Source organism: Neomonachus schauinslandi, chromosome 14, assembly GCF_002201575.2.
Source record: "Neomonachus schauinslandi chromosome 14, ASM220157v2, whole genome shotgun sequence".
NCBI classification, from domain to species: Eukaryota; Metazoa; Chordata; class Mammalia; order Carnivora; family Phocidae; genus Neomonachus; species Neomonachus schauinslandi.
Genome location: NC_058416.1, coordinates 13,645,801 through 13,673,099, shown reverse-complemented (window position 1 = coordinate 13,673,099; position 27,299 = coordinate 13,645,801). Strand labels below are relative to the sequence as shown.

At 39.2% G+C, this 27,299-nt stretch overlaps 1 protein-coding gene and 1 pseudogene across 1 annotated transcript in view; both read left to right on the top strand.

Annotated features, from left to right (window-relative positions):
* Positions 1–27,299, top strand: part of PHLPP1 (PH domain and leucine rich repeat protein phosphatase 1) — a 214,966-nt gene that overhangs the window by 17,166 nt on the left and 170,501 nt on the right. The window lies entirely within an intron of this gene.
* LOC110576924 lies at positions 899–2,612 on the top strand (annotated as a pseudogene).

Below are 27,299 nucleotides of genomic sequence, written 5' to 3'. Positions count from 1 at the left end.
GAAAGAAATCATTCGGAGCTTGTGTGGCTTAGTGAGATACTGAGGGCCTAAATTAGAGCAGTGGAGGGAGAAAAGGAGACCTGTGAAGATGTTATCCTAGGACTCAGTAGCTAATTGGCCATTTTGATGAAAGAAGCTCAAAGATGACATGTGTGCAGCTTGAGTGGTGAGAGAATTGTGGGTCAGTTCATGAAAGTAGTTCATATCACTAGTTCAGTAAAGTTGAAGGAGCAGGTGCTAGAGTTAGGGGTTGGTGATATGAGAATGAATGAGGGTGTATCTTCTATTCTTAATATTTACAAATATTTATCAGTTGAGGACTGATTTTGCAGAGGATGAACGTGAAATGGTGTAGTACATGTTAAACCGATTAAAGCCATCCGTTTAGCTGGTAAATGCACCTGGCTCACCATCCAGCTTCCAGAGCTCAGTGGAGCTCTGTTGCCTTCTGCTTAGAGTATGTGCAGTAACTCACAGGAAGGTGATATAAACATTATTTACTTGGTTTCCTTATGACTCATTTTTTTCGCATTTGAAATAAATGCTAGTGCTGGCTATGGCTATGGACAAAAGTGGAGAGGTCTAAAAATAATGTTTATATTAAATTTATGAAGCTCTCAGGATGAATGCCTTTTGAATGTCGAGGCTTTCCTATCTGGGGTGTGTGTGTGTGTGTGTAAATTACATAAACAATTATAATAAAACTTGAAATACCTTAATGAAGGCATTTACAGAGGGCTCAGGGAACGCGGAAACCCGATAAAGCAGCTCTCCCTAGAAGTGGAATGCCTTGGAAAAGCTTCATGGGAAGGATTCCCTTTGTGAATGAGGGGCTAGAACTGCATGACAAGAGTGTGTCAGGAAAAGCACGAATGAAAGGGCACCATGTAGGTAGGAAATGGTGGGTAGCTGCAATGGTGAAGTGTTAGGTGATGAGTTTAAAGTGGTTGGAGGTGAAATGGAAAAGGTTGGGGCCAGATGATGAAAGGCCTCACATGCTAAGGACTTGACTTGATAAGCAGTGGGAGCTACTGAGCATTTTAAGTATGTGGGGGTGACATGGTTAGGTTTGTATTCTAGGGTGTTAACTGGTAGCCAGCTAGAGGATGGATGGGAGAGGAGTGGCTAGAGACTTGGTTACTGCCTTAGCGCTGCCTTTCATTAACATTTGAAAGCACTCTGTTAGGAGCTGGAGATCCAAAGAAAGAATTGCCTCAAGGAGTTCAGCCTGGTAGGGAGAAAGAAAGAATTGCAATACAGAGTGTGTCGCTTTTGAGGTTTGTACAATGTGGTTGTGATACCAAATAGGAAACTAATCAGGTCTCTGCAGTTGGGGTGGGTGGAAGATTATTTTGAATACTGGAAAGAGTAGACTAGGAATAGGAGTGGATGGGATAGGGCATTCCTGGTATGGGGACCAAGGTGCTACCTGAGAACTAGATGAGAAAGATCTGGACTAGGTTAGTGCAGATGAAGAACTTCAGAATGGGAATTGCTATTGCTTAGAGTGTAGAATTCTTGGGTCTTATTGAATGATTATATGTTGGTGGGGGGGAAGGAGTAGTTCAGGATTTATTATTCATTCTGGAACTAATTTGAGTATGTCTTCCAGGTCAGGAAGGTGTGTCACTATATCCCATGTCAGGGATACAGTGTGCATAAGACTGACAGGGTTTGTGTGTCAGGATGACTTGGAGGTTTCTGGTTTGATTGACTGTAATCCCATCGCCCAACAGGCAGAATACAGGAGCAGGAATTGGCTTTGCGGGGGCGGGGGCCGGGGTAGGTTGGTGGGAAGATGGCAATTTAGATTTTGGATGTGTTAAAGTTAAGGTGCCTGAAGGACATTCAGGTATTTCTGGAGAGAGCTCAAGGAGCATCTATGTTAGGCAGTCAATGAAGTGTTTGGACTGAATGAAAGTGCTTGACTGAGTGGGTGGAGTGAGGACAGGCCGAGGAAGCAACTCTGAAGAATGCTTGTATTTAAAAAGTGGGAGTGCAGGCTGGGCCGTGGACGGGAAGCGCCACGCTTGAACCCCAGCCTCCTCATCTAGTTTGAAACCCGGGCGCCGCCAAGATACCGGCTTCCCACTCTTCTCTCATGGACCCTGACATCAAACTCATTGGAAACATGGCACTGTTGCCTATCAGAAGTCAGTTCAAAGGACCTGTCCTTAGACAAAAGATACAGATACTGTGGATGAAGCCATCTGTTACTTCAAGGCCAATGTCTTCTTCAAAAACTATGAGATTAGGAATGAAGCTGATAGAACCTTGATATATATAACTCTCTACATTTCTGAGTGTCTCTTAAGAAACTCCAAAAGTGCAATTCCAAAAGCCAAGGTGAAAAAGAAATGTATATGCTGGGAATCACTAATTTTCCCATTCCTGGAGAGCCTGGTTTTCCACTTAATGCAATTTATGCCAAACCTGCAAACAAACAGGAAGATGAGGTAATGAGGGCCTACTTGCAGCAGCTGAGACAAGAGACTGGACTGAGACTTTGTGAGAAAGTTTTTGACCCTCAGAATGATAAACCTAGCAAGTGGTGGACTTGCTTTGTGAAGAGACAGTTCATGAACAAGAGTCTTTCAGGGCCTAGACAGTGAAAGGAGCCTGGGCAGACACTTTCCACAGCCGTGGGCAGCATTTTACAGCAAGATGTACATAGTTATTTGCCTTTATTTGATAAAATTTTATACAGAAGAGAGAAGAGAGCATGTCTTCACTTGAAGAGCTCTTTATCAAGAATTTGGGTGGGGGAGGGAAGAATGAGTTGTTGAAGGGTGATTTGAAATGTTCTGCAGTATTAAGCTGGTGCTTAATAAGTAAATAAAAAAATTTCTAACAAAAAAAAGTGGGAGTGGATTATGTTGAGTGAAAGAACAAAGAATAAAAGAGACCTACTGTACAACTGTATTTATATGAAGGTCGGTTAACAGGCAAAACTAATTTTTGGCAATATGTCATAATAGTTGTTACCTTTCGGGGGCATATTGATGGGCAGGGGCTTGAGCCATCTGCTGCTGATAATGTTCTTTGTGGTTTTCTGAGTTTTAGTTTCCTGGGTATAAACATTGAATGTAGCCTTATGGTTTGTGTGCTTTATTCGATATAAGTTAAGCCTCAGTAGAAAGAAGGGAAGTGGTCCTGAAGGAAAAGACTTGAACATCATTTCTATCCTGAAGGGAAAGAGAGAGCGGGAAAAGCTAAGGATGATGCATGAATGGAGAGGGAAAAATGAAAGAAAGTCCTGAAGGAAATAAGAGGGACGATATCATGAGCCCCCATGAAAGAGTTAGCTGTGGGTCGATAGAGGGCATCTATTTCTTTGAGGCTATTAGGAAGGATGGGTGAGGATAAAGATTTATTTAAGAGATAGTTCAGGAAGCTGGGCCTCAATTTTCTTAATGAATTGGAAGGTTAAGGAAAAACCAACTCTTGGTATTTATTGTAATATACTTTTCCTTGAGTAAATCACCCAACTAATTATAGTCTATGCCCTTTTGGGAATTTATGCCTGTGATTTCAACCTATGCTGACTTTTCTGTGGGGTGTTCCTTTCTTGGACTACTCTGAAGCACCTTACTGCACTGGGTGGGGCTGGGGGGGTGTTTGTGAAGTAGAGATGCAGGAAATGATTGCCAAACTCAGTTTTATAAGTTTGGAAGTGCTTGTATTGGGTAGCTTTGTTTTGCACAGTTTTGATTGCACGGTTTTGGTTCCTTCCTCCCAATCTGTGAGAGAGAGTGTGTGTGTGTGTGTGTGTGTTGGGGGGAGGGTAAGTATATAGATATAATGGTCAAAAACCTTCAGAAAAGTTGGAACTACTAAATGACAAAGTAGGGATTGTACCTTCTGTTATATCCTGTTTCCTTTCTGTTTATAAAATCACTTGTGGAGTAATAAAACTTCTGAGATAGTTTTTTTTTTCCTTCCTCATGACCTATTGATTATACTTGCAGAGATGAGAGCTGGTTCTGAAGACACATTTTTCATTCCTAGATTTTTCAAAGTGACTTGTGGCTTGAATCTGTTTATAAAGTGAGCATAAGGACATGATAAATGATAAGATTAGATGGGTATAAATCAAATTGTGTAGGGGACAATTATTGTTAAATAATAAATATTGTTAAGAAACCATGTCAAACCTATCATTTTTCCTTTTGATAATTGTAGCAAGCATCGACTTTGTGTTTTGTGCTCAATACTCAAGCTGGATGCTGAGATTCCAAATTGTGGTTATTGAAACAAATGAAAAACCAGCAGTTCGGTTTGTTTTTTTTTAAATTTTATTTTACTATGTTATGTTAATCACCATACATTACATCATTAGTTTTTGATGTAGTGTTCCATGATTCATTGTTTGCGTCTAACACCCAGTGCTCCATTCAGTATGTGCCCTCTTTAATACCCATCACCAGGCTGACCCATCCCCCCGACCCCCCTCCCCTCTAGAACCCTCAATTCGTTTCTCCAGTTTGGTTGTTCTTAAGAATATAATTGCCCAAATATTTGCTGTAGTCTCTAGATCATCTGGTTATTTTATATTCCAGTTACAAAGTTGGTTTCATAGATTTTTAATAAAGATGTTTTGAGGAATAGGATAGAAACTCTTGAGAGATAACCATAACTCTTCATATCAAATATGGTGAATTGCCAAACAGCAGTAATACTGGGAGAAAGAAGGATCATTGCTTCTGATTTGGAGAACCTGGTGGAATGGCAGTAGAGTTGTTTTTATGTTTTTTTTTTTTTAAAGATTTTTTATTTATTTATCTGAGAGAGAGAATGGGAGACAGAGAGCATGAGAGGGGGAGGGTCAGAGGCAGAAGCAGACTCCCTGCCGAGCAGGGAGCCCGATGCGGGACTCGATCCCGGGACTCCAGGATCATGACCTGAGCCGAAGGCAGTCGCCCAACCGACTGAGCCACCCAGGCGCCCCTTTTGTTGTTTTTTTTTAACTTGCTCAGGAACTTAATTGGGTTGGCGGTTGTAGGCACAAAGTTTTGTTTATGTTCAAAATTCACTGATCAGTGTAACAAAACTTTTTATGGGATGCTCTTTTTTTCTCCTATACTTAGTCAATTCAGATAGTTGCAGAGTGCTTGCTTTCCAAGGCATGAGGTACTTTGAAGGTTGGAGGGAAAATGAATCCGACAGATCTGCATGTTTATAGAAGCTTAAGCCAGATTGCACAAGGACATAGATGATCATAAAACAGAGCACAGTAAGATAGCACTGGGAGGATACTCCCTCCTTTCCTCCTTGCAAATAATTCTTGAACCTGTGTCCACTACATGCCAGTCTTTTTTAACAAGACAGACATAGTCCTTGCCCTTGTGACTTTATAGCAAGGAGACTTGTCAAACACATACCTATATAAATAATTGTGGCATGTGCCACTAAGGAAAAATATAATATTTTTTTGTAGCGGTGAATCCTTGGTGATAAGCTGAGACCTGAAGGATCAATAGTGGTTTGAGGGTTTGGGGTACAGGGTACGTGGAAGAGCATTCCAGATAGGAAAATAGCATATGCGGAGGCCATGCAGGGGGGAGCCCTAGAGGAGGGACCACTGTGAGTATAGTACCGTGAGTGAGATTGAGAGTATCAGGAGGCAAGGCTGGAGAATAGTTAGGGCCAGATCTGGGTATGTGTGGTCTGGGGTCAACTTTTGGCAAGTTGAGTGCTTTGGTCATCATAGCTCCCCCCCCGCCCCCTCCCAATTAAATACAAAATATGTCAGTATGCACTCTAGGTTATGTTTGGCTGCAAGGGTCTTATAGGCTATAGTTATTGTTTTGGAGTTGATTTTAAGAATAATAGGAAACCATTCCATTAGGTTATCAAATGTTATTTAGCTTTGTCTCATTCTAGGATGGGTGTCATGACTATCATTTTATAACTTTCCTTTGTCTTATCAGTAGGGAGGATAAAAGGAGGATAAAAGTAACCCTGTCTTTTCTGCATTAAGCCTTCTACCCTGGATACGCTAAGAACAGCCAGTTTTCTCGCTTTCCTATGTACACTCCCTCCAGGCGCTTTCTTTCCCTTTCCAGCCTTCCCTGTAGCCGCCTAGCTCCTTACCCTGCTGCACTGACTCTGCGCTGAGAACCCACAATACTCTCAAATTACATGGGGCCAGGGTCTGAGCATAAAGGCGTAGGCTTTTTACCAGCCTCACATTCATTTTTGCAGAAAGCTTTATTTTACTCCCCCCACAACCCACTCAATTTTCCCTTTCTTAGAAAAGAAAAATTAGTACCCTTCATCAAATGAGTAGTATATAAACATTCCCTGTTGTACACTCCCAACTTCCCCTAACTCAACCCCAGCAATAATAAGCTATGCTGAATATCAAGCATGTTTGATTGAGGAAATTAAAAAAAAAAAAAACACCAATTCACTGTGTTCTCTTGGCACATTAGCAATCAACTTCTATTTCAATGAAGTTGGAATACAGCGTTACAGTTTTTATGTTCTTTCAGGAAGACATTCAATGAGATTATACCATAGGATCTCTTTTTTGTACACTTTTTATCCATAAATGAGAGAGGTCTTGGCGTCATTTGTCCACAAAGTCAAATTTTCAGTGAAGGGCAGGTTCATTAGTTTCTTTATAGGGATTAGTGAAACTATTACTTTCTTTCTCCTTTTTTTTTTTCCCCTTGGTTGTCTTTATATTTTGCATTATTTTCCTATTTTTTGATGAGATAGTAAGTGATAGTAAAACAGGAAACAGGTAAAAGTTTTTTTATTTTAGGATTTTTGTTGTTGTTAGGGAAATTTCAAAAACATTTTGAAAAGTATGCAGAATTTCATGTCATGATTCCAGGGTCATGAGATCGAGCCCCTGATGGGCTCTGTGCTAGGCGTGAGCCTGCTTTAGATTCTCTCTCTCCTCCTGTACCCCCCCCACCTCCCCGCTCTCTCTCTCTCTGTCTCTCTCAAAAAAAAAAAATGTAGGCAAAATAGTGTGATGAAGCTTTGTATACTGATTGCCTGGCTGGCATCAACAGTTACCTACTCAGGGCCAATCTTGTTTTATCTTGAGTCCCTCCTTCTGCCTAGATTATTTTGAAGCAGATCCTAGACGTTCTTTCATTTCATCTATAAGTATCTCAAGTATCTCTAAAGTATAGCAGTCTTTTAAAAACAACCATGACACTAATTTTGTTTAAAAAATTAATATTCCTGTTTTTCAACAAATATCTAGTCAGTGTTCAAATTTCCAAGTGTCTTAAATTTTTAATTTGAATTATTGAAATGTCAATATCTTGTGATTGGTTTTTTGTTTGTTTACATTTCTTTAATTATAGATTTCCCTTCTGTCTCTCTTTTCCCCTTCAGCCTCCCCCTCTCCTCTTTCCCTTGTAATTTACTTGTTGGAAAAAAACAGGGTATCCTCTAGAGTTTCCCACAGTTTAGATTTTTGGGATTACATCTCTGTGGTGTTAACAGGAGTGTATTGAAAGTTTGGGTATATACTTTTGATTTTTTTTTTTTCCTTTTGAGTTTTGTTTAACTTTATCTTTTTTTTTCCTTAAAGATTTTATTCATTTATTTGAGAGCGAGAGTTTTGGCGGGGGGGGGAGGACAGAGGGAGAGGGTGAAGCAGACTTCCTGCTAAGCAGGGAGCCCAATGCAGGACTCGATCCCAGGACCCTGGGACCATGACCTGAGCCGAAGGCAGATGCTTAACTGACTGAGCCACCCGGGCACCCCTGTTTAGCTTTATCTTGATCAAGAGAGTTAAGTTGGATCTTCTTTTGGAGGACTTATAACGGAGGTCCAAAACTAGTGCCCACTGGGCCATGTGTGGCTCACAGATCTGTTTTGTTTGGTGGACACTGAAATTTTTTTTTTTTTTTTTTAAGTAGGCTCCATGTGGGGCTTGAACTCATGACCTTGAGATCAAGACCTGGGCTGAGGTCAAGAGTCAGACACTTAACTGACTGAGCCACCTGAGTGCCCCTGAAATATTTTAAAATTAATTGCTATCATTTAAATATTGTAAAGTTTCACATAAAAATCAAGATTTTTTTTTTTTTTTAAGTCACGAGATGTGGGCGTACTAGGTGTCTGTGGCAATGGCCAGGTTATAGCTGATGAGTGGCGGCAGCTCACTTCAGAGGGTGTCTCTCTTTTTCCCGTTACCCCAAGTGCTCCTCTCATGGTTTCCTGCCTGGTCCCAGTGGGCTGGTAGGTTAGTGAACTGCAACTTAGAGCAATAGGAATTGCTTTCCTCTGTGTGGGATTGCTTAAAATCTATGCATGGTAGTTTACTTCTAATTTTTTGCTACATGTTTCACTCCAGCTGGTGTTTGGGCTATTTTACTATCTAACAATTGATGTTTATTCAGATAAATGGTCAGAGTGCCTGCTGATGTTCCCATTGTGCTTTGTATCTCTATCATAAGACTTGTTCAGTGCATTGTATGAATCTATTCTCATGCCCCCATGGAAATTGGTGTTTGTAGTTTTAGAATCTAACAGAATGCTTGGCACATACTAGGTACTCAGTAAATTCTTGTTGAATGAGTGACGGAGGACAGGAACCAGTAAACAAAACTATTCAATGGAGAAAACGTAGTAAGAGAAAAAAATCTTGTGATGTACATCCATGTTCGAAATTTCATTGATGCTAGTTCCTCTATTCTTCCATTGGCATGCATTATCAAAAGTGACTGTAATTGTGGTTTGTACAGTGTAGAAATAACCTCTATAGGTGTGCAGATGTTTAACATTAATAACATGTAAGTTAGCAATAGATTTCTCAGAAAGAGATTTAAATTTATTTGTGTTTGGAGAACATACTAGCTGGACTTCCCTATTTTGCCTTAAGAATTTGGAGTTTAGGGGATGCCTGAGTGGCTCAGTTGGTTAAGCGACTGCCTTCGGCTCAGGTCATGATCCTGGAGTCCTGGGATCGAGTCCTGCATCCGGCTCCCTGCTGAGCAGGGGGTCTGCTTCTCCCTCTGACCCTCCCCTCTCTCATGTGCACGCTCTCTCTCACTCATTCTCTCTCTCTCAAATAAATAAAAATCTTAAAAAAAAAAAAAAGAATTTGGAGTTTAATTCTTCCTTTGGTTTATGTCCAGTGTTAACAAGGACATGTAGCAAGTGTGAAAAAGGGAAGGGTACAACATGGACAGAGCTCACAGACTTGAGGGTAGTTTAGGAGGCATATCTGGTATAATTTGATAAAGTTTTTAAACCTGGCATTTGGATATTGCCAAAAACAATACTTGAAAGATACTTTTATGTTTTAGAGTTGAATCTTATTTGTGTTATAACAATACATACTTAAAAAATTATAATTGAGGGCGTGCCTGACTGGCTCAGTAGGTGGAGCGTGCGACTCTTGATCTCAGGGTTGTGAGTTCGAGCCCCACGTTGAGCATAGAGATTACTTCGTAAAAATTTTTAAAAATTATAATTGTTTTTTTGGGGGGGGGTGGTGGTTATGTTAAGCCTGCCTGAACTTTTCCTTGCTTACTGACAGCCTTTTATAAAAGTGTGAGTCAGGTTAGGTTCTATACACTTTGACTCCAGGAGAATATTTAATTTCTCATGAGTAAAAAAACCAAAAAGTAAATACAAGTTACCAGTAGCATGTTCTAGCACAGTCTGAATTCTTATTTCTTAGTGATAATATATGAAAATGTAGTTTGGATGACCCTAAATTATCAATGAACTGACATGTCACTAAGAAATCTAGCTCACTTTGCACATTTTTTATTGTGACCTGAAAAGAACAAGTGGCACTATTTTAAGTAAGGAGTTTCAGTTTTTAAAGTCCTTCAGTGGCATTTGTGGGAGACATGATAAACTCTTATTGAAAACATTTGGAATCTTCACATAGTAAGGTTGATTATTACAGGGAAGCACTGTAATATTGAAAGAAATTACAGATTTTTTTTTTGAGTAACTGATTTTAATAATAGCAACAACAACAGGAGTATCACCACTCTGCACTTACAAAATGCTTTACATTTTTCAAAGCACCTTCAGCATTTAAATGATGATAATCACTGGACCAAACCTGTGAGAAATTCCTGATTAAAAGAAAACTTCATGTTACTGTTGCCCCTTTTAGTTATCTGTATTTAAGAAATTAGTTACTGTTAGTAAATATTAGCCAGTTTCTTTTCTACATAAAGATAAAAGGAAAATTATGACAAGATTCTTTACAATTTGGAGGAAAACTGATTTAAATGGAAGATTTGAAGCTGAAATACTGTGCTAATTTCAAGTGAGCTGTGTCAGAGATGGTCTGTGTCAGAGGTATTAAATCTAGATAGCTGAGCACTGGCTCTATTTCTGGGCCTCCAAGGGGAAGATTGTAGTGCATGCTTAATGGATTGTTACATATTAATAAGGAGAGGAAGATAGTTGGAAGAAAAACTGATTTTTTTATAGTGAGGTTTTCTCAGATGTTAACACTTCCCTGCTGTTAAATAGTTGCGTTTTATTTAAGCAATTTGATTTTCTTCTTTGTACATATTGCCTGTAACAGCCTTTGAAAATTGTGACGTGAACACTACTTGAATGATGTGCTTTAAATAGCAATTAATTTAGTTTGATTTTACCCAAATGATTTTAGCTTTGCAGTACTTTTTCGTTTAAAAATTTTTTGTTGTTGTTGTGAGCTCCTTTGAGCCTGAAGACAAGTTGGGAATAATATAAAGAATACCTGTATTACTATTACCCAGGTTTGTTGAATGTAACATTTTGCTGTATTTGATTCACATGTAGGTTTTATTTTATTTTAAGATGCATACCTATGTACACCTTAGGATCTCGGCAACCTGGCACATGCTTTGTGATGTTCATTCCTATATATCTTATATTTTTTCATATTATATGTGGTGGACTTAAATTTTTTAAAATTGTTTGCTGGTGCATAGTAATGCAATTTATTTTTGTGTTTTGATCTTAAATCTAGCAAACTTGCTGAGTTTTTGTTAGTTTTTTGTTGTTGGTTTTAATAGTTTCTATATTTCTTTGAATTATTTTGTGTAGTCAACCATATACCTTGCAGATAGTGGTGGTATTATTTCTTTCGGGTCTTAAACATATTTCTTTTTCTTGTCACACTGGCTAGGACTTTCAATAGTGTTGAAAGAAGGTGGTGATAGGAAACTTACTTGAATTTTGTTCCTTACTTTAAAGGGAATTCATTTTGCCATTTAATTTCATTTAAGTTACTAGTTGATAAACTTTATAAGGTTAAGAGTGTTATGAGAAGTTTGTTTTTAAAATCATGAAAGAATTTTTATTATTTTTCTGTATGTAGAGATTTTGTGGTGTTCTTTTTTCCCCCCCTTTAATCCCTGGAGTGTGATGAAATTATATATTTAGTATTAGTTTTTTCTAATATTAAAAGATCCATTAATTCTTAAAAGTTAAATTATCTTGGTGAATTTTATTAGCTAATATTTTAAGTAGTACTTTATGTTTTACATGTGAAATTAGCTTAAACTTCCCTTTTTGAACCATTTTTTCTCTTACTTTGGTTTCAAAGTTGTACTGGCCTCAGAAGGTGAATTGGGAGTGATCCTTTTTAAATTTTTTCTGTAACAGTTTGTATAAGATAGGAGTTACCTGTTTGTTCCCTGAATGTTTGGTGGAACTTGTTTAAACTTCTGGACCTATAGCTTTTCAACTGGTGTTTCAATTTATCTAATGGTTATAGCTATAGTCAGATTTTCTAATTCTTCTAGGGTCAGTTTTGGGAAGATACATTTTTCTAGAAAATATTCTATGTCTGTTTTTCCAACATTATTGAAATCTCTACCACATTTGCAGTGTTTCCTTTGTATGTGCCTTCTCTTTATTGTTGGTCTAACCACAAATTTGTAACTATTATTTGGGTTTTGAAAGAATCAGCCTTAAGTTTTGCTGAAACTTATGTTCCCCTCCCCCCCATATTTAATTAATGTATGCCCTTATTCTTAATTCTGTCAATCAGTTTTTTAGGAGTTTCATTTTATTCCTAACTAAAGTCAGATGCTTAGTGAATTAATTTTCAGTCCTTCTTTTCTAAGACCAGTTTTTAGTTCGTTTGGGCTGCTATAACAAACTACCATCGACTGCGTGGCTTCTAAATAACAAAAATGTATTTCTCACAGTTCAGGGTGCCAGCATAGCTAGGGTCTGGTGAGATCCCTCTTCCAGGTTATAGACTGCTGAATTCTTATATCCTCGCAAGTCTGAAGGGAGAGGGCGCTCTCTGGGTCTCTTTTATTAGGGCACTAATCCCATTCATGAGGGCTCCACCCTCATAATCTGATCACCTCCAAAGGCCCCACCTCCTAATATCATTACACTGGGGATTAGGTTTCAACATATGAATGGAACACACACACACACACACACACACAGTCTGTGGGAGCCCATAAATATCTCTTTAATACCACTTTAGTGGTATCCCACAAATTTTAATGAGGTGCTTTAGTTTTCATTGATATATAGTTCAGTTCTAAATATTTTGTAATTTTATTGTGATTTTTTTTTTCTTTGTGAGTTATTTATTGCTAATTATGGCATAATTGTCTGAGAAAGTGCCTGTATGATGCTGATTCATTGGGATTTGTTGAAGTTGACTTTGTGGCCTGGTGGGTTTTTATCATTGTTCCATGTCTGCTTGAGAAGCAGGTATATTCTAATTGCTGTGTGCTGGGCTGTAATATATGTTCATTAGGTCATGCTTGTTGGTTGTGTCATTCAAATCTCCTGTAGCCTTACTAATTTTTGAGTGTTCAGTCTATTGGCCATATGTTAAAATGTTTCTCAGTGATTGTGAATTCATTAAGTTTCCACTTTAATTCATATGATATTTGCTGTCTGTATTTTGAGACTGTGTTGATAAATTGCAGGTAAATTCAGAATTTTAATCTTGTTGACTGAATCTTTTTCTCATTGTTATTTAGTGACCTTTTATTCCTAAAGGGACTTTTCCTTAAAGGATATTTTATTTGATACCGATGTGATCACACTAGCTTTCCTTGATGATCTTTCTGTATTGCTATTTATGCCCTTCTTCTAAACATCATATAGCAGGCTTAAAATTTAATATGAGAACCTATGAATGAAGCCCGTTTATTTGTATTTCAGTCCATTTTTTTGATTTTAATTTTATACTCCCCTCTCCTATTTAGGTTTGATATTCTCTTTTCTTGGTAGGGTTTTCTTTAGTTTTCACTTTACTTTCTATTCATCTGGAAGTTTTATATTTGCTTTATTATTTTAGTGGTTACCTTAAAATATTTGACTTGAATATGTGACCTAAAAAGTCTATAGTTAATCGCCACTCCAAAACAGTATCTCTTAAAAACAAAACAAAACCCCAAAGACTTTAGAATACTTTAACTCTGATAACTTTTCTCCTGTTCCTTGGTGTTACTTTCAGCTGGTCTTTTTTTTTTTTTCTTTTTACTTCTGAAATTAGACATTACTTTTATTTAGTCATCACATGCTTAGATTTACCCATAGACTTACCAGTACTCTATAAATATGTAAGTTTTTACAGCCTCATATTATCAAACTCCAAACGTCTTGGGGTTTGGAAAAGAGGACAGACTTATCACCCTCCCACCCCCAATTATTAAAAAAAAAAAAAGTACGTATTTCTTGTCAAAAGAGTATTTGTTGTACTTTGGAAAAGTATATAGGAGAAAGTGTAAGTGTCTGGAAACTTAGAGATAACACTTAATATTTTGGTTAGTCAGCTTCTTCCTTGCAGTTTTACTCTTTCCTTCCCAGTTTCCCTCTTTCCCATTGTATTAGTTTCTCAGGGCTGCCATTACAGAATACCACAGGCTGCATGAGTAAACTACAGCAGTGTTTTTTTTTCCTCATAGTTCTTGGAGAAGTCCAAGATCAGGGGGTTGCCAGGATTGGTTTCTCCCGAGGCCCCCCTTCTTGGCTTGCAGATGGCTGTCTTCTTGCTGTGTCCTCACAAGACCCCTCCTCTGTGCACTTGGAACCCTGGTGTCCCTTTGTGTGCCCAAGTTTCCTCTTATAAGGACACCAGTCAGATTGGATTAAGGCCTACCCCAAAGCCTCATTTTAACTTAATCATCCTTTTAAAGGTCCTATCTCCATGTACAGTCACATTCAGAGGTACTGGAGGGCTAAGGCTTCAACATGTGAATTATGGGGGGGGAACACAGTCCAGCCCATAATATCTGTCTTCCAACTTCTTTCTTTTGGCAAACGGTGTGTTGATTGCTGCCGTGTGCAGATGTGAGTTGACTGGGGATGTAGTAGTGAATGAGGCAGAAGTGGTTCACATCCTCATGGGGCTTATAGTTTACAGTCTTAGACAAGTCTAGTATAATTTCTCTCCCTCCCCACTCTCATCCGTCCTCTACCTCTTTCCCTCCCCCTTTCCTACACACACACACACACACACACACGTGCGCACGATACTTGTTTTGTGATCATTAATATAACTGCTTTATTTTACATACGTAGAGGAAAAAGCCTTTACAGTCTTGAAAACCTAGCACTTAATATTTTTATAGTTTTTCTCAGAGTTCTGCTGAGATTCAAATTATCTCTAGATTTCTGACTACTGAAGTTATGTCTTTTACATTTATTGCTCTTCCTTCTTTTTCCTGTATTTCCAGCTACTGTGTGACTCGTCATTGTCACGTAAAGACTATATTTTACAGTTTTATTGGTAGTGAGGATGAATTTCTTTTTTTTTAAGATTTTATTTATTTATTTGAGAGAGAGAGAATGAGAGACAGAGAGCATGAGAGGGAGGAGGGTCAGAGGGAGAAGCAGACTCCCCGCCGAGCAGGGAGCCCGATGCGGGACTCGATCCCGGGACTCCAGGATCATGACCTGAGCCGAAGGCAGTCGCTTAACCAACTGAGCCACCCAGGCGCCCGTGAGGATGAATTTCTTAGGTTGTTACAAGCTCCTGGGGATTCTTTCTTCAGCAATTCATTATTGCATTTACTTTTTGTTGCATCTCAAAAAAGCTCTTCCCCCTTCTCCTTTTTAGGTCACCGTTTTGGGTGGAGGGGCTGGGCAGAAGAATATGAAGACAAAATAAAAGGGCTCAAGTACGAAAGAAAGTGGAAATGAGACACATTTGTGGGGCTGACTGTGTGTCTGTTCATTTTACGTACTGTTGCTCAGGTACCCCGAGTTCTCAGGTGCCCAATGTGAGAGTTCCATTTTTCTTTTAAATACAGTGTTAACTGCCTTTTGATTTTTGAGTGTGGCAGCTCCGATGTAGGTAATCCAGTGAATCTTGGATTGATTCTTAGGACAGCTGCACAGCTGAGATGGGTGATAAGTTTTTCCTACTAGTTACTCATGCGCCTAATAGGCAAAATTGGTCAGGAACCATTTTCTATTATTATTATTGTTTTAAAAATAAGTGTGAAGCATCAGGTTGTTTGTGGGAGGAAGGAGGTACTTCTTTCCTTGTCTGACCACTGACTCTAAAATAATTTATTTGTATGAGACTCTGTAAGGTAGTATAATTTGAAGTTACCTCAGAATTTGACCTCTAGGTATGAGAGAATTTGTACTTCTTAAAAGGGTGGATTAAATTATTGTATCTAGCCAACTTCCTCCTGAAATGTTTGTCTAAGAGCAAGAACAACATCAACTCAGAGCAGTAGGGGACAGTCATCTGGCCTTGTTAGTGCCGTCCAGCTCCTTGGGAAAGGCTTTCATTTGTATGCTGCGTAATTATACTGTAAAATAAAAGACTGAATCCATTAAAGAGCCAGGCCCTTTGTGTAGCTCCTGAATTCCTTTAATTTAGTGGCTGCATAGAAGCTTTATTCAGAGCATTCATAGTCCTGTACTATCTTTCCTGTCTAGATGCCAGGTCCTATTCAATGGTGTTCTCACTGCAGGAAGTTCTCACATTCATTTGAGGGTAGATGAAGGTGGGGGGAGGGGAAAGATGGGGGGGAGGCAAAGGACTGTGTGGATCTTTTTTTCCCCTCCATTTCCTGCTCTGCTCCTTAAAAACGAAACAAAACCCCAAACAAAAAGCAAACTCAAGAAGATAGCTATCAAGGAAATTCTCAAGTGACTCAATGGATTGATAACTCTTGGTAAATCACAGAAAAGTTGTGTCTGCCTCTGGCATCTATTTACAAATAGTACTAAAACACCCAGAAAAAGCACTTCAGGTCAGATGAGGGTAGGAGGCATTGGAAGAATAGATGGCAGTCTGTTCCAAAGGATTTACTTCCTTTAATTGAATGTATTTTAAAGGACTTTTGGCAGGGTGGGGGAGCAGTGGGAGGGATGATAAAGAATAGTTCTTAAGGTTGTATTAGCAGTCAAGTTGAGAGTTGACACAGAGATGCAGGAGGGGAGTTCAAGTGAACATCTTAAAATCTAAACAGGAATAGAAATAGGCCAAGGGATGTTTTTTATCCCCGTCTTCTGTAGAATTACTTTAGGTCTGGTTTCTAATATGTGACCTTTTACTAATAGATGCTGAATTGTTGCTTTATGTTTCCAATTTTCTAAATAGGTATGCGCGGAAGGAAGGGAACTGGAATGACCCGAGTTGTATTTTGTTTTGTTTTGGGATGCTAGTGGTGGTGGGAAATAAATAAAGGAACAATGAGTGTAGACGGACTCTTGAGTGTAAATAAATAATGTACCAGTTTTGAATTGCCAGGATATTATCTTGATTGATGGTGGTTCTATAGCCCAAGGAAGCTCGATCTTGTTGAGGTTTGTTTGCCTAGAAGCCTTGGTAAGTGGAATGGAGTTCTCTGGGCTGGGGCCGGCGAGGGGTGGGGGGAGGGGGAGGAGGGGGGGAGGAGGTGCTGGTCAAGGTAGATTCTAATTACGTATTTAGTGTCTTTCAGGCCTTTTGAGTAAGGGGTATCATTTCAAGTTTCTGATCTCTTATTGTCTCAGTAGACCCTTATTGAAGCTGGCTATGCAATTAAAAAACAAAACAAATTCAAACAATCCCTCAGCAACCCCTCATTTCTATCAGATCTTCAGTAGAAAACAGGAGTGAATGATTGGATGGAAAGTAAAGTGAAGAATGTAGGTGCATGTTCCATGTTTTGTACTGTGAAATACATTCTAAAAAACTGTAAACACAGAAAAAATAGCTATTTAATATGATAGGAAGGATTCCTGGCATGTGGAATCCTTGACTGGATACATAGGAAACCAAGTAATAGAATGGAATCAAGACAAAGAACTGAACCTTCATTAGTTTTCATAGAAATAATGCAAAGTTTTCATTTTTGGTTTTTGGTGAGGTAGGAATGATAATGTGTAGTAACATTTTATTTTGGTTAAGTATATAATTAGGAGGTTGTCTTTTCCTTCTAATGGGAAACTGATAATAAATGTTTCTAGTTAAATTTGAAATAAGTGTTGCACCAGAGATTGTCCAATATACTAGTGAATAGGTATTAAATAATTTATGGAAGAGAAACAGGTTGTATTTTCATGCGATATTCCCAAGCATTTTGTTTCCATGCCTTAGGAAAATAATTTTTGAGATAAAACCATAATGTTTAAATTACTCTCCCCCTTTTCTGCATTACCTTTTCCTTTATCATTAGTCATATTTGCTAATAAATGTTAAAATTAGTGAGAAATCAGATCTCAGGATATGTATATCCTTTATAGCTACTCATGCTGTGATGTTTTGCTTCTAGGATATGTGCTTGTAGGCATGCCAATGTTTAAGTCTTAGATTTAAATCTCATAAAGTATGGTTCTCACGGTACTAATCTCAAGTGGGCATTCTACTACTAATGCTTTATGTTGGCTTTTATTCAGAGATAAAAGCTCTGTTTTATCCACTGTTGTATCCCCAGTTCCCCAGTGCTTAGAGTAAGCACTCCATCTGTAGGAGTGGTGATTTTGTTTTGTTTTTTTTTTTTTAAGTTTTACTTATTTATTTTAGAGAGAGAGAGGGCTGGTGTGCAAGCACGAGTGGGAAGAGCAGAGGGAAGAGAGAGAATCCCAAGCAGGCTCTGAGCTCAGCGGAACTCAATCTCCTGACCCAGAGATCACAACCTGACCTGAGGCGAAACCAAGAGTCAAACACTTAACTAACTGCCCCACCTAGTCACCCCAGTGATTGTGTATTCATTTTCACTCATCCTTTGTTTTAATGGCATTTTGAGTGGAGTGTTTTTATATTAATGCCAGAATTTTTCTTTTTCTTTCCTTTTTTAAAAAGATTTTATTTATTAATTTAGAGTGTGAGCTAGGCGAGGGGCAGAGGGAGATGGAGAGAGAGAATCCGGAAAGCAGACTCCCTGCTGAGCACGGAGCCCAGAGGAGCCCAGCGCAAAGGGCTTATTTCATGACCCTGAGATTATGACCTGAGCCAAAATCAAGAGTCAGACGCTCAACCAACTGAGCCACCCAGGTGCCCCAACCAGGACTTTTATTTCATTTCATTGAGGTGGTAATTTTTATCACAGTGAATTAAATTTTTTAATTTCTCTCTTTTTAAAAAGATTTATTTGCCAGGGAGAATGAGAGAGAGCGCATGAGCACAAGCAGGGGGAGCAGCAGGCAGAGGGGAAAGCAGGCTCCCTACCAAGCAAGGAGCCTGATGCGGGACTCGATCCCAGACCCTGGAATCATGACCTGAGCTGAAGGCAGATGCTTAATCGACTGAGCCACCCAGGCATCCCTAAATTTTTAAAATTTCAAATGTAAAATGGGAATAGTTTGTCACTTTCAGGAATAATTGTCTGGAATATTGGTTCTCTACCAGAGTCTAGTTTGTCCCTAAGGGAGAATTTGGCAATCTCTGGAGAAATATTGGTTGCCACTACTTGGGGGTGGGAAGAGGTTTAAACTACTGGCATCTAGTTAGTAGAGTCCAGAGATGCTGCTGAACATTCTAAAATGCACAGGACAGCTTATCTGTCTCTACATGTCAATAGTGCTGAAGTTCAAAGGCCCTGATCTAGAAAATGCCCAAATAGAGAAAATGAAGAACTTTGACTTAATACCACAAAATATGCCTGCCTACCAAGAACTTTAAAGAAAGAGGCTTTTACGGAGAGAACACTAGGATTCCCAAGACTTAAAAAAAAACAAATAGAAAACTCCCCAAAATACAAAACAGTAATTGGAAAAATTGTGCCATGTGAGGTACTTACATTTTTTTAAAGATTTTATTTATTTATTTATTTGACAGAGAGAGAGACTTACAATTTTTTAATAGCTTTTTTTCTATTGAGGTATAGTTGACACACAATGTTATAGGAGTGTTAGGTGTACAACATAGTGATTCGACAGATTTATACACAATGCCATGCTCACCACAAGTGTAGCTACCATCTGTCAATGAGGTACTAATATTAAATTGAAACAACCTACAGAGTTGGAATCTGTTTTTGTTTTTCATATATGTATGTACCTTCTAGGATGGGATGTGAAATTATGTTTCATGTATGTCTAGAAGATAGTGGGCTTTTGCCAGATGAAGAAAGTAGGGATGCTGAAGTCATTTTTGGAGGAGGGGGAAATTTACAAAGGCCTTGAAGCCCTGAAGGAGTGTGCAGAATTTGGGGAAAGTGGTTAGTTTTGTGTAACAAGAATGAAGATGAAGACTGTATTGGAGGGCATGGAAAGAGACAAGGTTGGAGTTGGAGTTGGCGAGGTAGGAGCAGTATGTGAAGAACCCTGTCTGCCAGGTTGTGTAGCATGTGGACTTGATTTTGTAGGCCTAGGGGAACCTTGTAGGGGAGTGACAAGAGTATTCATTTTAGAAAGATTACTTTAGGGCAGAATACGGGGGATAGAAGCAAGGAGACCAATTAGAAGGTTGTCTGTTTAAGTTCATTTGAGAAAGAATGAGGCACTGGGATTGGAAATGGAAAAGGGGGATAAAGGTGATCAAGTTCAGAGTCGCTTAGAATAAGAATCTACAAGTTTTGATGAAAGTAGGATGAGGACTTAAGAGAAAAAAAACAAAAAACCAGACTGGATTCTAGCTCCCTGTGGACATGAAGACTATAAAAGAAGCACGTTTGAGGAGGTTCCTGGTGTTAAGGTACTCTGCCTGCTTCCACTTACACCTGAAGCCCAGAAAGGTCAAGAGTCTTCTTTAAGTTCATCCAGGTAGGTCTATGGTAGGGTGAGATGCAACTCTGGTCTCTTACCACGTTCTACTGCTGAGCGTGGCTGTGGGCTGTGTGCTACACAATCATAAGGTCACGGAGTTGAGGATGTGAGTTCTAGAGTCAGGTGCCACGGTACTTCCTCCTTACGCTGAAAACAGAAGAGGCATGGGTGCTTTCAATAACGTTACAGTAAAATGCACTTTTATTTAATCCTTACTATAACATGTTTAATGATTTTTTTTTTTAATTAGAGAGCATGAGCAGGGGGAAAGGCAGAGGAAGAGGCAGAAGCAGACTCCCCACTGAACAGGGTGCCCAACACGGGGCTCCATCCCAGGACCCTGGGATCATGAGATGAAGGCAGACACTTAACTGACTGAGCCACCCAGGCGCCCCCTTACTATAACATGTCTAAATGGGTGTAATTACTTTAAAGAAATGGAGATGTTAGGAAATCAATGAGTTCCATTTTGGATATTTGGAGCTTGTGGACCACAGTAGTGTTACTTGGAGTTGATCTCTTACTGAAGAAGAGAAAATACATTGTTAGGATTAGACTGCATGTTTTATCATTTTATCTGGCCCATATAGATATTGTTTTAGAATTAAGGAGGAGCCACTTGGCAGATTTATTCTCAGATGAAGCAGGGTTTGTTTTATGGTAGAAGCTCTCTTAGTTGACGTCACTGTCTACTCTTTATAACATTGGCTGTTCCTCACAAGTGTTTGAGGCTGGGAAACGGTTTTCTGGTTTGCCTGTCCAGTTCTTCTCTACCGGTTGAGTTGTATATTGGCTCCATTTTCATAGTCTGTCCAGGATTTGACTTATCTCCACTGCTAACTCTTTAGTTGAAGTCTGGTCATCTCTCTCCTGGATTTATGATAAGCCTTCTAATGACCTGTCTCCCTGCTTGCACTCTCCCAGCCAGAACGATCCTGATAAAATTAAAGTCAGATCGTGTCACTCTTCTCAAAACCCTCCAATGGTTTGTCTCAGAGTAAGAGTCAGTCTTACTGATTTCAGAACAGTGCTTGGCTCGTAGTGGGCTCTCAGCATTTGTTGAACAAATGAATGGCTCCCACTTTAAAGAAACAGAAACTGAATGTTTTAGAGAATGCATTGTAAGTGTGGTTTATGTAAGAACCATGAGTTTATACTTGGCTGTACATCAAAAGAGTGATAAATGAGTACACACTTATGTTTTATGTTAAAATGTAATTGTTTAAGGTATTTATGTTTTCATTCTAAATGTTTTATCATTTTAATAGGCACTTTTTCAAATATTAATCAAGTGAGTATATAATTCATATAAGACGACTTTTATGGTATGGTATATATGAAAAGTTTGATTAGAGGAAAATAACTGAAGGCTTGTTTTAATAGAAGTAATTATAATAACTATATTTATTGAATCCATACAATGCCCTCCTGTTGGCTGCATAGACACTTGGCATGCATGGTCGGCATCTGGTCGTGTTCCCTGATGGATATCTTCATCTTCTTTTCACTACCACTGAGAATTTGATCAGTTCAGTGTCAGGAAACGTGTGTGGCTGTTTCCAGGTGCCGTGCTAAGGGTTGGGGCTTTCAAAGTTCATTAGTTACTGATTGCAGCATAAACATTGAAACGGACACACCATACCCTCATTACCAACTCCCTGGATGTAAACTTCACCTTACTGGGGATATTATTTTGTGTGATTGAAACAATTAGATTAGTAAAAGAGCGGTGTTTTTTTTTTTCAAGCTAATGCCTTTAAAAGTTTGGCTTTTTTTTTTGCAACTTTTCTTAGAGAAATTGACTGCTTTTGTAAAATTTCTTATCATGGGCCAAAGAAAAAGACATCTCAGTGATTTTAGTCCTGTAGGATTTAGTTTTTTTGTGAAGTTGGCTCTTCTGGAGGGGGGTTAATTTCCTGGAGCTGTCACCTACTCTTGATTCCCAGTGAGGGCTGTGTGGTAAATGCTTTTTGTTACAGCCCTGTAACCAGCCCTTCAGCCTACTGTCCTAACCACTGCAGCTGCTCTGTGTGGCTTTCCCATCGTACCTTCTCTGGGGGAGCGTGCCCGTTGGACTCCGTTGTCCAGACTGGCCTCTCACTTGTGCCGAGCCGCTTGCTCAGCTGTTCATGTTCTGTGGAATTGCTTTCATCCTGTGCAGCAAGCATTCCCCATCACCTGTCTTGTCACTCTCGCAGACTGTGCTTGGGGCCTGGGGGTGGTGGTTGGGTAGCCACGTTGGGGTAGCCATCGGGCATGTCCGTGTATGCCCAGTAACGTGTGCAGGGGTCTGTCTGTAAGTTTGGCTGCTCCTAGAAGTGGGCACGCTGCTGCCTCTAACCTTTTCTGAACTCTTTCTCTACCAAGTGTCTGTGTAATAAAATGTGTTTGGCTGTCAGAGAAGGCTTTATGGGAAGAGGGATGAATAGACTACACGTTTTATAGTTATACTAAGAAAAGGGCATAGTGCTTGGGGGGAGTGTGGTGGAATCACCTACCTTGGATCCCCAGTATCAAAAAGTAGGGCCAGTCTGACATGTCAGAAGACAGGACTGCTCACCTCTTGTATCAAAGGGTAATGGAAGTTGTTTCTCTTCTAATTTGCTCTAAGGGTAACTTAATGACATGCCCAGTATACCAAATTCCACATGTAAATGAAGAGAGGAAAAATACACCTTGAGATTTTAATTTTTTTTATAATGTGTTATAGAAAGCATCAAATTGCTGTAGACTTTCTAGGATCCCTAATATGTATCACTAGGACCAAATAGATTTCTCGAAATTAATAATTGACAGAGTTTTGTTTTTGAGTTAGACAGATAATAGCATTTTGAAATAACTGACATAGTAAAATGAACCAGTATTTTTTTGAAGGCTATTAAGGTTTAGACATTTTATATTCCTTTCTTTGCTGTCTTCTGGATAGATGATAATTATAAATCCTTTAATTCTGTGTAGCTATAGATAAGTTGAAAACTGTCACTAGACAGAATGTCCAAAATCTGATCCTGCCATGCTTTGTTAGTTCATTGGCTCATTCTTTTCCTTTCTTCAGGTTCTTACCAATACCAGCCTTCTCTATAATGACCCCTGTAGGGAAGGAAGCCTGAAAAGCTTACATAGAGCATTGCTTGATAATGTGCTGATAGGATAGTTTGTAACTACTTTTGTTGGTTTGAACTGGGCATTTACTGCTGGGGTTTTCTTAGAAGGTATTCTCTTTTCTCTCTGAAATTCTCTCTTCCTATTTTCCCTGAGCAAAGTTTCCTTACATCTGGGTAGGGAAAATGGAAACATGATTTGTGAGAGTATTTTTTCCCTTTCTATTTGCGGTTAACTGGGAACTCAGATTAGTGTTTTTATTTGTTTTTTTTCTTTTCTTGAGAGAGAGCATGCACGCAATGTGTGATGGGGGAGGGTCAGAGGGAGAGGGAGAAAGAGAATCTTAAGCAGGTGCCACACCCGGCGTGGAGCCTGATGCAGGGCTCAGTCTCACAACCCTGAGATCATGACCTGAGCTGAAATCCAGAGTTGGACACTTAACTGACTGAGCCACCCAGGAGGCGCCCCTGTTTTTATTTTTTTTAAATAAAATGTATTAGACTACCTTATGTTACACTAACAACTGCCAAATGATTTAGTGGCTTAAAATAGTAAAGATTTAATATATCATTATATTCGTGTTATATATATTTGTTGTGTATTAGCAGTAGTTGGGGGGGGTGGGGTCTGCACAGCATTATTACTCAGGAATCCAGGCTGACAAGCACTGTCTGGAACGAGTTGCCATGCAAAAGGGAGAAGAAATTTCTAGGGGGTTTCAGTTCACATGACCCACCCAACCACAAGGGAGCCAAGAAGTTAATCCTACTCTGTGCCCAGATTAGGAGGCCCACACCATGGTAGGGGTCACTTAGAATGCCTTGTCGCTGCCTGTAGCGGACAGCTTGAATCAAGCAAGTTTAAATCACAAGGGAATTTAGTATTTCACAGCACTAAGAATCCAGAAGTTGATGGGGTTCAGACAACAGGTGGTGTGATCAGGAGCTCAGTGCTGTCATCAAGCAATTAAGTCCTGTCTCTCACATCTGCCATCCCTAACTTGGGGCTTCGCTCTCAGGAAGGCTTTCCTCTTGGTCAGAAGCTACGTTAGCAATTCCAGATAGGACTTCCAGAAATGACAGTCTGTGGAAGAAGAGGGCACGAGAAGAAACGGATACTTTTTCTTAGGAAATCTTTCCCAGAAGCTCCTAGCTGGATTTGTCATTTCATTGGGAAGACTTGTCACATGTCCATTTCTAAGCCAGTTACCATGATTGGTTTAGAGATCACAGTCTACTTGTTGGAGCTAGGACTAGGGCCAACTTTCTCCTGAAGCACGTGGCTGTTGGCAGGAGAGGTGGGCACTTAAGCCAAAGTGGGGTTCAGTCAAGAAGGGGAATGTGGAATGAGCCACCACAGCATATGCCACATTCCTTGCATATGGTTGAGGCTTTTGTCCCTAGAAGTGATGAGAGATACTAATTCCATATGGGTGAAAGATGGTACATAAATGGGAGATTTGGGTGGACAAGGGGTAACCTTAACTTTAAAACCTCTTCCTCAGATAGTTCAGTGATGAATTGTGTGATTGTTTGACAAAATCAACACTGTGTGCATAACACTGCAGTAGATGCCAGATAATGCATTATAGGGAATACAAGGCCTCGAATGCATCATCTGTCATCAGTTTATAGGACTCCTACCTAAACAAACGGAAACCTCCATGAAGCAAACCCGAAATGGGCCATTGCTTCTCTTATCTCTCCAACAGTTCAGTTTTTGCTTGTTTGAGATAAAACTCAAGTGTGAATTTAATTAGTTTTTATTTCATTTCTTGCTCTCTATTAAAGATATATTAGTAATGTTGTAGTGATTTGTTCTGCTGTGTTTCAAATAAGGCTTGGTGTTTCTTTGAAGTTTTGAAGAAGTAGTGTTCCGATTTCTTATCTCTGGAGTGCAGGCTACACTACTGCTTTTGAGACCCATTTGTATGGGGTGGCCCCATTTAACTTCTGCAACCTTTGTTTCTTTTCTGTTCCCACAGAGTTGAGCTTCACTCTTCTGTCTAGCATCTGAGGTACTCGGAAAGAGTGCTGTTCCCTCAAACTTGCAATGGGCTGGTGGAGGTGTGCTCTCTCTCTTTATAGCTTTCTATTTGCTGTTTTTCTTTCTAATTCTTTGGCAGGACGGCCCTGCGGTTCCTGTGCTGGCAGAGAATACCTGACTGCCTCGGTGCTGTCCTATGCTGCCCAGTGGTTTTTTCCCAGCTTTGCATTTTAGCTTTGGAGCCCTCCTTCCGGGCCTGCTCTTTCACCTGCTTACAGACCTGTATGAACAGATCACCTCTGAGTATTTCCTGCAAAAACCTTTTCATCTTGCCCGTTTGGCTCTGGACCCTGAAGGTATTTGTTTTATGAGCAAGGCCTTTTTTCATTTGTGTGTTTAGGGTTTGAAAGAAATGTTCAACCAGTTTTCATCTGTGGAAAGTTCCAGCTTATGGGCACTTCTAAATAAATCCTCATAGATTACGGAATGGAGGAGGCAGCTCACATTTCCACCCATTGAGCTGGTTTCTGCATGTGTAAAATGCCTTTTTTTCTCCAAGTATTTGAAAAATATCATACAAAGAAAATTTATTACACTGTGGATGGTAAAATTACTTGATTATAGTGGTGAACTATTTTTTTTTTTTAATCTTTTAGGGTATGTTTAGCAGAGTAAATCATACCCTTGGCATCCAATAATTTAATAACACAGCTTTAAAAAAAAGAAAAAAGAGAGACAAAATGGAATACCTCATTCATGGCCAGGAAACTGACATTTCAAAGATGAGGAAATGGGCACAGGGTGGCCAAGTAACTTGATGGGCATTATGCAGCTAGTAAGTAAGCGGGCAACCTTTTGTGCTCAACCTTGCTGTTAGGACACTAGTTTCTCCTTAGTCTTTTCCTTTAGTGTTTTGTTTTCCTTTGATGTAGTTAATTTCTTGTTTAAAAAAAAGTGAGGAGAAGGTTAGAACTATACATTCTACATTTTTTTTTTTTTTAAAGATTTTATTTATTTTTTAGAGAGCGAGCGAGAGAGAAACAGCATGAGAAGGGAGAGGGTCAGAGGGAGAAGCAGGCTCCCCGCTGAGCCGGGAGCCCGATGTGGGACTTGATCCCAGGACCCTGGGATCATGACCTGAGCCGAAGGCAGACGCTTAACCATCTGAGCCACCCAGGCGCCCTACATTCTACATTTTTATTCTTTTAGGCTAGTGACTATTAGACTTCTTTTTTCTTTAAAGCAAAAATCTTTATTACTCCGTGCATTTTTGGGTAGTTACAGAAACCCATAATTACCAACCAAAGGAAAAAAAAAATTGAGTTTCTTTTTGCTGAAGTAAAGAGCCTCTGGCATCTTAACTTTCTAGGTATTATTTAGTGAATTGGTCTGAAGCAGAGATGAAACATCTTGTTAAGTTTATTACTTTCCTCAGTAAACCCATTGCAGAAAAGAAAATTTCAGTTAATGACCATACTTGGATTTTGCATGTGGAAAACCCTTGCCGCTAGAATGAACTATTTCCTTGAGAGTTAAAAAAAAGAAAACAACCAGCTCTTTTCTCCATCTCTGAAAATTGTTCAGTTTTAAGAATAATGAAACATTATTTTCACATGAAAACCAAATGCAAATTAACTTCTTTTCACATGGTGATTTCAGTGATGGGAGGGTTGTAAGGTTAAATCCCTGTGCAGAATGGAGGCTCTTGTTGAATTCAAATCCTTCTAAACCAAGAAAAAAGGAAAATTTGTGTCTGATACATACATGTTTATAGAACCAATGGTGATGTGAGTCAAAATAGGATTTATATGGCAATGTTTATTGGTTGAATTTGTGAGTCTACTTTGTGGGAAGTATAGAGGATGGAGTGAACAGTCCTTAAGATATCTTATCACTCCTTTTTTTTTTTTTAATCACAAATATATGACAGGAAGTGATTTAGTAGATGTGGTGGGATCCATATCAAGGGTCTGAGTGCTTGTCATGGTATAGAGTCTATCAAATGGTCATGTCATTTCATAAGAAGATTGCTGTAGAAACAGCTAAAAAAATTGTTTTGAGACCTCAGATAGAAAGTTTGGAAAATGTTTTCTTTG